General features: G+C 42.8%; 1 non-coding gene and 1 pseudogene across 1 annotated transcript; both read right to left on the bottom strand.

The window, feature by feature from the left end:
• Positions 1 to 1,069: 1,069 nt before the first annotated feature.
• Positions 1,070 to 1,252, bottom strand: LOC138668056 (U2 spliceosomal RNA). Its single transcript, XR_011319057.1, has one exon. It is a non-coding gene; the product is annotated as a U2 spliceosomal RNA (small nuclear RNA).
• A 6,572-nt stretch (positions 1,253 to 7,824) lies between these two features.
• On the bottom strand, positions 7,825 to 8,041 carry LOC138668047 (U2 spliceosomal RNA; annotated as a pseudogene).
• Positions 8,042 to 10,879: the final 2,838 nt, after the last annotated feature.

Raw genomic sequence — 10,879 nt, 5'->3', positions numbered from 1 at the left:
AACAACAGCATCTCAATTCGCAGACACGGTGTTTAGGGCTCTTGGCCCTCGTCAGTGCGAAGCAAGAGAACTGATTTGGCTAAGTGAGAGGCACTGGACTGGGGTCTAAGGGGTAACGTTCCTCCTGATGGATGGAGAGTGACATACCAGCTGACTTGTCAAGGTAAAGAGGGCTATTCAAGAAACGGGCAGAGCGAGTGTGTAATTCAAACACCAGACGGGCTAGCAGTTGTCTTGCCAGCTGCCCTGAAGCTGGGCACAGACAGACAATCCCCCTACCATGTGGTCTGCTGCTGCTCCAGCAGCAGACTGAAGACGGCGCCATTTTTCTCTGCCTTAGATAGGTCCAGAGCCCATTGTGACACGTGAGAGTTCCGGAGTCAATGGCTGAAGGCCCCATTGTGACAGCTGGTGAAGGTTCCGTGCACAGATTCTATCTACTGCAGGCAGCAGCAGCGCACCTAATTGGTCAAAAGCATTAGAATACTACTCACACAGTGCAAGACAAGATGGACAAGACTAGCACATTCAAGCAAGATCATCACAGACCCACCCCATTTTTCCTTCTTTATTTAAATACATATCATACACCACATAATTAAAAGTCTGTGGTCCACAAGAGGGAGCCAATGTTTTACAAAGGAATTTGTGCATGCGGTCACAAATGTAGTATGTATGGCCGAACTACTCGTAGGATACTTCAATTTAAACACTTCATACTGACAGACAGACAGACAGCAGGGGCCTAATTTTGTAGATGGCACAATATATTAGCAACACTGTTACAAAGGCCTCATTCGGGCCTACATCTAAACACACCTGTTGCAACCAGCAAAGATTGCTTGATTGCTTGATTGCATATTGGATGCAATCCAATGCTGAACATGCACAGGTGAAAGCAAGGCACAGGAAATGTTGCAAACGGTCCAGTGAAATTGAGCAAATTGCTACATTTGCCATCTGAAACGTGCTTCTTTGACCCTGAAAAGAATTCTCCGAAAGGGTTAAATGACAACTTGCTGTGCTGATTTCAATTCAATTCAATCTGTTTTTAGAAACCGGATCAGAGAAGGGGTGCACTGTTCCCGAAGATACTGCAATATCGGGTCAATGCGTGGAGTGGACAGAGCAAGCTCCATTTCCAGCTCCCTGTTCTAAAAATCCATTTAATATATGGTCCCCAAATAGGGGACGTATCAGATATTAAACTGATAAGAACAGATTTTTTTTTTTTTTTTCCCTCAGATGGGAAGTTCCACAGTCAAGACTCTACAACTTTATGGAACTCATCTCCCAAAACAGCAAGCCACATACACAATGTAACCGCCATTCCCATCATCACTGGAAAACACAACAAAATATATTTATTAACAACACAAAAAAAAACTCAAGATACATTAACAAAATGTTTCCATTTTTTGGTTTTCCAAATTCCCTCTGCATCCACCTCCCCTCTCCTCCTCTGATCACACACAAAACAAAAATACAATTTTCCCAAAATAATCCTTATACAATTTTTAACTTCAATATCCTTCCTTTTAAACACATATATATTCCTCACATCCCACAAAACCTCTTTTATACATGCCATCATTAACCACAATACTCTCTCCTTTTCCCCACACATACCCAATCCAAACATAAAAAGCTCAAAAGACAACAGATTCACCTCACACAGCTCCTTACACAAACGACCCAACCCTGCAATCACACTTCTAGCGTACTGACAATTCCAAAACAAATGCACCACGCTCTCACTTCCACCACATCCACTCCTCGGACACTTCTCACTCCTCACTAAACCCCGATTTTTCTGAAACTCCCTCACCGGTAACACCCCATGCAATGACTGCCATACAATCTCACTCTGCCTGTTTGTCATACCATTCATACGTACCTTCTTCCATACTTTCTGCACATCATCCCCTCTTACCACTTTAAGATCTGGTAAGGACAGCCTGTAAACTCGTCCAATGTCACATTCCATCTCTCTACACTCAATCATCTTATATACAGCTTTCTTCTTTTCTAACAATCTCACATCCACATCACAAAGTTCATACTTCACTAAAAATTTGTAAACCCACACATACCACACAGGAACCTCAAAAGCCACTGGGCTCCTAAGATCTCTTTCACGCCATTTCAAATGAAACAAGAAATTTCCAAACAAAAACCTGCACATACATGCATACTTCCCATCCATCCTAATCACACCTAATACAAACACCATAATATTCACGCCAAAAAATACATTCAAATTTGGGAAACCCAGTCCCCCCTTATCCAAACTCTTCATAACAATTTCTCTCCTAGCACGCTCCATACATGAACCCCAAAAAAAGACAAACAAAACCCTATTTAATCTTCTAACACACATGTAGCTTGGTGGAAAAACCATCGCAACATACAAAAAAATAGGTAACACAACACTCTTAATAACTAAAATTTTACCAAAAAACGTAAGATCCCTCAAATTCCAAAAATTTAACTTACGCTCCACTCTCTCTCTCACATCCACCCAGCTTTCCTCTCCATCCAGTTTCTCCGAAAATTTCATGCCCAAAACCTTTATCGGTCCACTCACCACATTCACTCCAACATCATCGCTCAGACTCCTCCCCCCAAAATTCTTACACTCACTCTTCTCCCAATTCACTTTAAAAGCAGAAGCTCCACAAAAAATAGAAACCAACAACTTCACACGCCGTACCGAACACTCTGAATCACACAACACACACACATCATCCATATAACCACTCATCTTCCACTCTCTCCCCCCACCCCCCGGTACTTGCACACCCTGAATCACCTTATCTTTTCTCAACAGACATAACAATGGCTCAATTGCACAAATAAATACGATAGGGGACAAAGGGCACCCCTGCCGAACACCCGAAAACACATTTACTCTCCTCCCCCCATTTCCATTCAACAACACACAACTATAAATATTCTTATACAAACTTCTCACTCTCTCAACAAACTCAGAAGGAAATCCCATCCTCACCAACACACTAAACAAAAAACCATGCGCTAACCTATCATACGCCTTCTCAAAATCCAAACTCAACACATACACCCCCTTCTTACGACTCATGCAGTCCCATAAACAATCTCTCAACATACACAAACTTCCATGTATTCGTCTTCCAGGCACCGCACAACATTGCTCCTCACCCACCACACTCCCAACCACACCACGCATCCTGTTGGCCAAAAGCTTCGCATAAATCTTATAATCACAATTCAACAATGTGATCGGCCTCCAGTTTTTAAGATTTTTCAAATCACCCTTTTTTGGCAATAACACAACCACCCCTGCACGCATACCATTTGCCACCTCTGCATTCGCCCACATATACTTACATACATCCACAAAATCCTTCCCAATCACATCCCACATCACACGATAAAATTCCACCGGTAAACCATCCTCCCCCGGGTGTTTTATTCAACGCCATACTACACACCACCTTCCATACTTCTTCATCTGTCACATCACCCATCAAACTTTCCCTTTCTATCTTATTCAAACTATTTTCCAAACCACTCAGCACCTCACTCTCCAAACCTTCATCCCTCCATTTCACAGCATACAAGTCATCATAAAACTTTGCCACTTCCTCACACAAGTCCACACCACTCACTTCATTTCCATCCATCCCATTCAAAACACTCATACTCTGTCTTTTCCCAAAAACTTTTTTAAAGAAAAAACGCGAACACTTCTCATTCTTCTCCAAATTCTCTATCTTGGCCCTATACACAATACTCCTCCCTCTTTCTAACAAAAAATCATCCACTTCTTTTTTCACTTTCACTAAATCTTCACTCACATCCATCCCTCCGGCCCTCAACTTATACAACACGCTCAATCTTGCATTTAAAAAAACAAACCTTTTCCTCTTTGCAGCCGCACACTTGTACCCGAGTTTTTAAAAAAAAACTCTTGGTTTTCCATTTAACCCAATCCCACCATTCACACACGCTTCTGAAATCACTCCTGCATCCACACCAATCTGCATAAATTCTTTTATACTCCTCTCTCACACCCCCTCCTTCCAGCAAACTCACATTCAGCTTCCACACACCTTTCCCAGCCACCTCATTAACATGCAAATCCAATTCACACTTCATACACACATGATCCGAAAAAACCACACTCTCCTGTGCATAACTAACAGGAATCAGATTTTTAGACACAAAACAATAATCTAACCTAGACGCCACCCTCCCACTATCAGAAAAAAACGTATTTAACAACGGTGCTATCTTGCATGCACACTGCATATCCCTTAAACCAAAATCACTCACCATATCCATTAACACTTTCCCTGCCACATCCACATTCACACTTCCCACATCACAGTTCATATCACCCACTATCACTACAGGCACTCTCCCAGGAACAAAAAATTTAATTTTTTCAAACAAACCCTTACGCTCCTGTTTTTCCACAGGCGCATATACATTGATAACACAAAAACGAACATTTCTAAACTCAAAATTAGCCAACACACACCTTCCAACCTCAATCACCATATAGTCACACAAACTCACATCATTTCCCTTCACTAAAAAACCCACACCATCATTTTTATTACAAGCACTCCCTGACCACACAGACGCACCATGAGGCCATTCACTCCCCTTCACATCATCCACAATCCCACACTCCTGCAAACAAAAAATTCCTGCATTTTGTGTTGCAAAAAAATCCAAAATAGCCGCCCGCCGCAACCTATTTTTAAAGACCCTCACATTTTGTGATATAATTATAAACCCCATAATATACACAGAAACAAAAACACTAAAGCAAACAACCTACAAAAAGGACATTAAACAACTTATATGAGAAAAAAAAAAAAAAAAAACATTTTAAAGCAACTGCAATATACAAAACACAATTTAACGGCAAAAGCTATGTACAAAAACGCTTAGCTACTGAAAAAAAAAGCACATAGCTAAGCAGTGTCGCCACTGTCCTCCTCCACCATCTGCGCCGAGCAGCTTTCAGAGCCGCTGACCTCCATACACTCCTCCACACGTGACTTCTTCCGCCCAACCTTTCTCTGGGGCACTCCTGCTTCTGGAACCTCAAAGTCAAAATTTTCCCCACCACCCTCCCTGGGACACTTTCGACCTCCAGGCTCCTCTTGTGAGGAAAAAGCACCTATATTTATTGGGTCAGATTCCGGAATCACAGGATCAACCATCTCCTCCGCCCCAGAAGTATCAAAATCCATCAGCGCACCCAACTCCTCTGTATTAGTAACTGGAACCTTCTTTTTTTTCTTACTTTTATAAGTCATAGCACGCTCTTCCTGCTTTGCGGCTCTCCAAAATAATTTGTCCTCCAGCTCCTCCTTCCTCCTTTCAGCCTCCTTGTCCTCCTGCCTTCTATCCCGCCGTCTCTCAACCATAGAGGGCGGAATTATCTCAGCGCTCTCCTGCGCAGAAGACTTGCTTTCCTCCTGCCTCCTCTCCTCTTCCCGTTTCTTCACCTCCTCCTCTCTCTTTTTCTCCTCCTCCTGCCTCCGCTCCTCACGCTTTTTTCCTTCCTCCTCCCGCCTCTCCTCCTCTCTGGTTGGCCTCCTCGGCCCAGCATATGGACAGTCCCTATACAGGTGCCCTATGTCTCCACACTGGTCACACTCACGTGGCATTGGACACTGAGCCGCCATATGGCCCTCCTGTTTACAATTGCGGCAAACCATACTTTTCTCACAGGTACTCTGTAAGTGCCCAAACTGAAAACACTTCCTACAGTATAGAGGCTGCCCTGCATATGTCAGGAAGCCCCTTTGCCCTGCTACTGAAAAGTTCGCCGGGGGATGGGCGAAGCCTCCCAAACAACTTGGGTCCCTCCTCAGTTTCACACGAAACACGTATTTACAGTTAAAGATCCCCAAGCAATTTTTTTGCTTCTCTCCACCCTTCACATACTCGCAATAACGAGCCAGGAACTGCTCCAGCAAACTTACTTCAGTGTAAGGGTTATACACCGTAACAGTCACCACTTTCTCCATTAGCCCAAACAAAGGCTCCACCCGCACTCCTTCCAGGCATGGATCACCATCATGACTTCTGAGCCACTCAAAGATAGTTAAGCAACACGGCTCACTCACAAAGGTAACATCATATATACCTTGATTCCGGAACTCGTTAACGCTGAAAATGTCAGTCCGGTGAGCTCCAGCCTTTTCCTCCAGCAGGTCACGAACCACGAAAACCACATTATTTCTGGCACTTCCTTCCACGACCACACGAATGGTATTCTTGATGAACATCTTCTCTCTTCAATCTTCTCTGCCGGTACAAAGACCGCAGTAGCAAATCAGCAGCACGCTGCCAGGAATCACTCGCACCCCCTGACCGCGACACAAGATCGCAGCCAAAAGGCCGAGAAGCGATAGCCTGAAATGGTTTGCCACTCCGGACGCCCCATGGCCTGCAACCAAGACCCACTGTGGAGAGAGGCCAAAAGATGATTGCCCAGGGGAAGACATTTTTTTCTAAACTCTGGATGCCTTCTCAAATGGCAGTTCTGGTGTGTGTGGGGGTGTGTGGGGGGTGTGTGGGGGTGTGTTCAAGTTGGGCCCAACGCGTTTTTGAAATCTGCATAACTCCGCCTAATCTGCATAACTCCGCCCATTTGAACACACCCTCCATCCCTTTTGCGCTAAAGAGTGCAACTATTAGTGCAGGTCTACAAATTGCCCCTTTACAAAAAAAACAAAAAACAACAGCATCTCAATTCGGAGATGTTTAGGGCTCTTGGCCCTCGTCAGTGCGAAGCAAGAGAACTGATTTGGCTAAGTGAGAGGCACTGGACTGGGGTCTAAGGGGTAACGTTCCTCCTGATGGATGGAGAGTGACATACCAGCTGACTTGTCAAGGTAAAGAGGGCTATTCAAGAAACGGGCAGAGCGAGTGTGTAATTCAAACACCAGACGGGCTAGCAGTTGTCTTGCCAGCTGCCCTGAAGCTGGGCACAGACAGACAATCCCCCTACCATGTGGTCTGCTGCTGCTCCAGCAGCAGACTGAAGACGGCGCCATTTTTCTCTGCCTTAGATAGGTCCAGAGCCCATTGTGACACGTGAGAGTTCCGGAGTCAATGGCTGAAGGCCCCATTGTGACAGCAGGTGAAGGTTCCGTGCACAGATTCTATCTACTGCAGGCAGCAGCAGCGCACCTAATTGGTCAAAAGCATTAGAATACTACTCATACAGTGCAAGACAAGATGGACAAGACTAGCACATTCAAGCAAGATCATCACAGACCCACCCCATTTTTCCTTCTTTATTTAAATACATATCATACACCACATAATTAAAAGTCTGTGGTCCACAAGAGGGAGCCAATGTTTTACAAAGGAATTTGTGCATGCGGTCACAAATGTAGTATGTATGGCCGAACTACTCGTAGGATACTTCAATTTAAACACTTCATACTGACAGACAGACAGACAGACAGACAGACAGCAGGGGCCTAATTTTGTAGATGGCACAATATATTAGCAACACTGCTACAAAGGCCTCATTCGGGCCTACATCTAAACACACCTGTTGCAACCAGCAAAGATTGCTTGATTGCTTGATTGATTGCATATTGGATGCAATCCAATGCTGAACATGCACAGGTGAAAGCAAGGCACAGGAAATGTTGCAAACGGTCCAGTGAAATTGAGCAAATTGCTACATTTGCCATCTGAAACGTGCTTCTTTGACCCTGAAAAGAATTCTCCGAAAGGGTTAAATGACAACTTGCTGTGCTGATTTCAATTCAATTCAATCTGTTTTTAGAAACCGGATCAGAGAAGGGGTGCACTGTTCCCGAAGATACTGCAATATCGGGTCAATGCGTGGAGTGGACAGAGCAAGCTCCATTTCCAGCTCCCTGTTCTAAAAATCCATTTAATATATGGTCCCCAAATAGGGGACGTATCAGATATTAAACTGATAAGAACAGATTTTTTTTTTTTTTTTTTTATTTTTATTCCCTCAGATGGGGAATTTCACGGTCTAGAAAACTATAACCAAAGAAACATACCCAAACGGCTGTGCCAAAATTAAAACACAAAAAGCCGTTCCCATCATCATCGGAAATAACTCTCTTTTTTCAAAATACATATTAACATAACAAGAAAAACAATCAAGAAGTATTCACAAAATATCTCCATTTCTTTACCTTCCAAATGCCCTCTGCATCAAACTCCCCTCTCCTCTTCACCTCCCACAAATAACAAACATACAATTTCCCCAAAATCACCCTTACACAATCCTTAACTAAAATAGCTTTCCTCTTGAAAACATACACATTCCTTACATCCCACAACACTTCCTTTATACATGCAAGCATCAACCACAACACTCTTCCTTTCTCACCATCACACATTCCCAAACCAAACATAAACACCTCAAAAGATAACAAACTCACACCACCCAATTCTTTACATAAAGGCCCCATTCTTGCAATCACATTCCTAGCATACTTACAATTCCAAAAAACATGTATCACACTCTCACTTCCACCACAACCCTCTCTCGGACATATCTCCCTTCTCACCAAACCACGGTTCCTTTGAAATTCTCTCACAGGTAATACTCCATGCAATGACTGCCACACAATCTCACTCTGTCTATTTGTCATACCATCCATTCGTACCTTCTTCCACACTTTCTGTACATCCAACCCTCTAACCATATTGATATCACACTCTGTCTCTCTACACTCAATCATCCTATACACAGCCTTCTTATTACTCAACAACCGAATATCCACATCACACAACTCATACTTCATCAAAAATTTATAAACCCACACATACCATACAGGCACTTCAAACGCCACCGGACACCGCAAATCTCTCTCCCACCACCTTAAACGAAACAAATAAGCCCCAAACAAATACCTACACATACATGAATTTTTTCCATCTGCCCTAATCATCCTCAAAACATACAACACACTATTTACACCAAAAAAAACTTCAAGGTTAGGAAAATTCAAACCACCCTTTTCCAAACGCTTTACCAAAGTTTCTCTCTTTGCCCTCTCCATTCTAGAATTCCATAAAAAAACAAACAGTACCCTATTTAACCCTCTCAAACACATATACCCTGGCGGAAAAACCAGCGCAATATACAAAAAAATAGGCAACACTATACTCTTTATAATCAAAATTTTCCCAAAAAAAGTAAGGCTTCTCAACCTCCAAAAACACAACTTCCTCTCAACTTTCTCTTTCGCATCATCCCATCTTTCCTTCCCATCCAGTCTCTCAGAAAACTTAACACCTAACACCTTAATAGGCCCCTTTACTTCATTCACACCAACATACTTACTCAAAGATCCTCCCCCAAAACTCTTACATTCACTTTTCTCCCAATTAACTTTAAAAGCAGACGCACCACAAAAAATAGACACTAATAACTTTACCCGTCCCACTGAACATTCTGAATCACATAATACACACACGTCATCCATATAACCACTAACCTTCCATTCCCTACCCCCTCCACCCGGCACTTGTACGCCCCGAATCACCTTATCCTTTCTTAACATACAAAGCAATGGTTCAATAGCACAAATAAAAGCCACAGGAGACATAGGACACCCCTGACGCACACCCGAAAAAACATTCACTCTCCTCCCAACATAACCATTCATCAAAATACAACTATAAATATTCTTATATAGACTTCTCACTCTCCCAACAAACTCAGCCGGAAAACCCATTTTTAACAACACTCTAAACAAAAAACTATGCGACAACCTATCATACGCTTTTTCAAAATCCAGACTTAACAAAAACACACCTCTCTTGCGACTCTTGCAATCCCACAAACAATCCCGCAACATACACACACACTCATGTATACGCCTTCCAGGCACCGCACAACATTGTTCATCCCCAATCACACTCCCTATCACATCACGCATTCTATTTGCCATTACCTTTGCATAGATTTTATAATCGCAATTTAATAATGTTATCGGTCTCCAATTCTTAATATTTCTCAAATCACCTTTCTTTGGTATTAACACCACCATACCCGCACGCATACTCTCAGCCACTTCCATATTTGCCCACATATATTTACAAACCTCCACAAAATCCTTACCAATCACCTCCCACATCACTCGATAAAACTCTACAGGCAGACCATCTTCCCCCGGCGTTTTATTTAACGCCATACTATTCATTACCTTCCAAACCTCATCATCTGTCACTTCACTCATCACACTCCCTTTATCTACCTCACTCAACTTATTCTCTAACACACACAACACTTCATCTTCCAAATTTCCATCCCTCCACTTCACCGCATACAAATCCTCATAAAACTTTGCTACCTCCTCACACATATCCTCCCCACATACTTCTCTCCCATCAGCCCCACACAGCACATTCATACTTTGTTTCTCCCCAAAGACCTTCTTGAAAAAAAACCGTGAGCATTTCTCATCATGCTCCAACCTATCAACCTTAGACCTAAACACAATACTCCTTCCCCTCTCCATCAAAAATTCATGAATTTCCTTCTTTACCACCAAAATCTCCTCCTCCACCACCACTCCTCCTTCCCTCAAAATATACAATAAATTTAGATGCGCATTTAAGCTCACAAATTTTTCTCTCTTAATTGCAGCAACCTTATATCCTACATCTTTAAAGAAATTTTTTGTCCGTTTTTTAACCCAATCCCACCACTCACACACATTCCCAAAACCACTCTTACCCTCACACCACTCTTTATAACATCTTGCATACACCTTCCTCACCTCCACATTCTCCAGCAACTTACAATTTAATTTCCATAAACCCCTACCAAACACACCATTTACATTTATATCCACCTCACACGACA

This window comes from Ranitomeya imitator, chromosome 2, assembly GCF_032444005.1.
Source record: "Ranitomeya imitator isolate aRanImi1 chromosome 2, aRanImi1.pri, whole genome shotgun sequence".
In the NCBI taxonomy this organism is placed as follows: Eukaryota; Metazoa; Chordata; class Amphibia; order Anura; family Dendrobatidae; genus Ranitomeya; species Ranitomeya imitator.
Note: the sequence above shows the minus strand (reverse complement) of the source record. Positions and strands in the feature narration are given on the sequence as shown.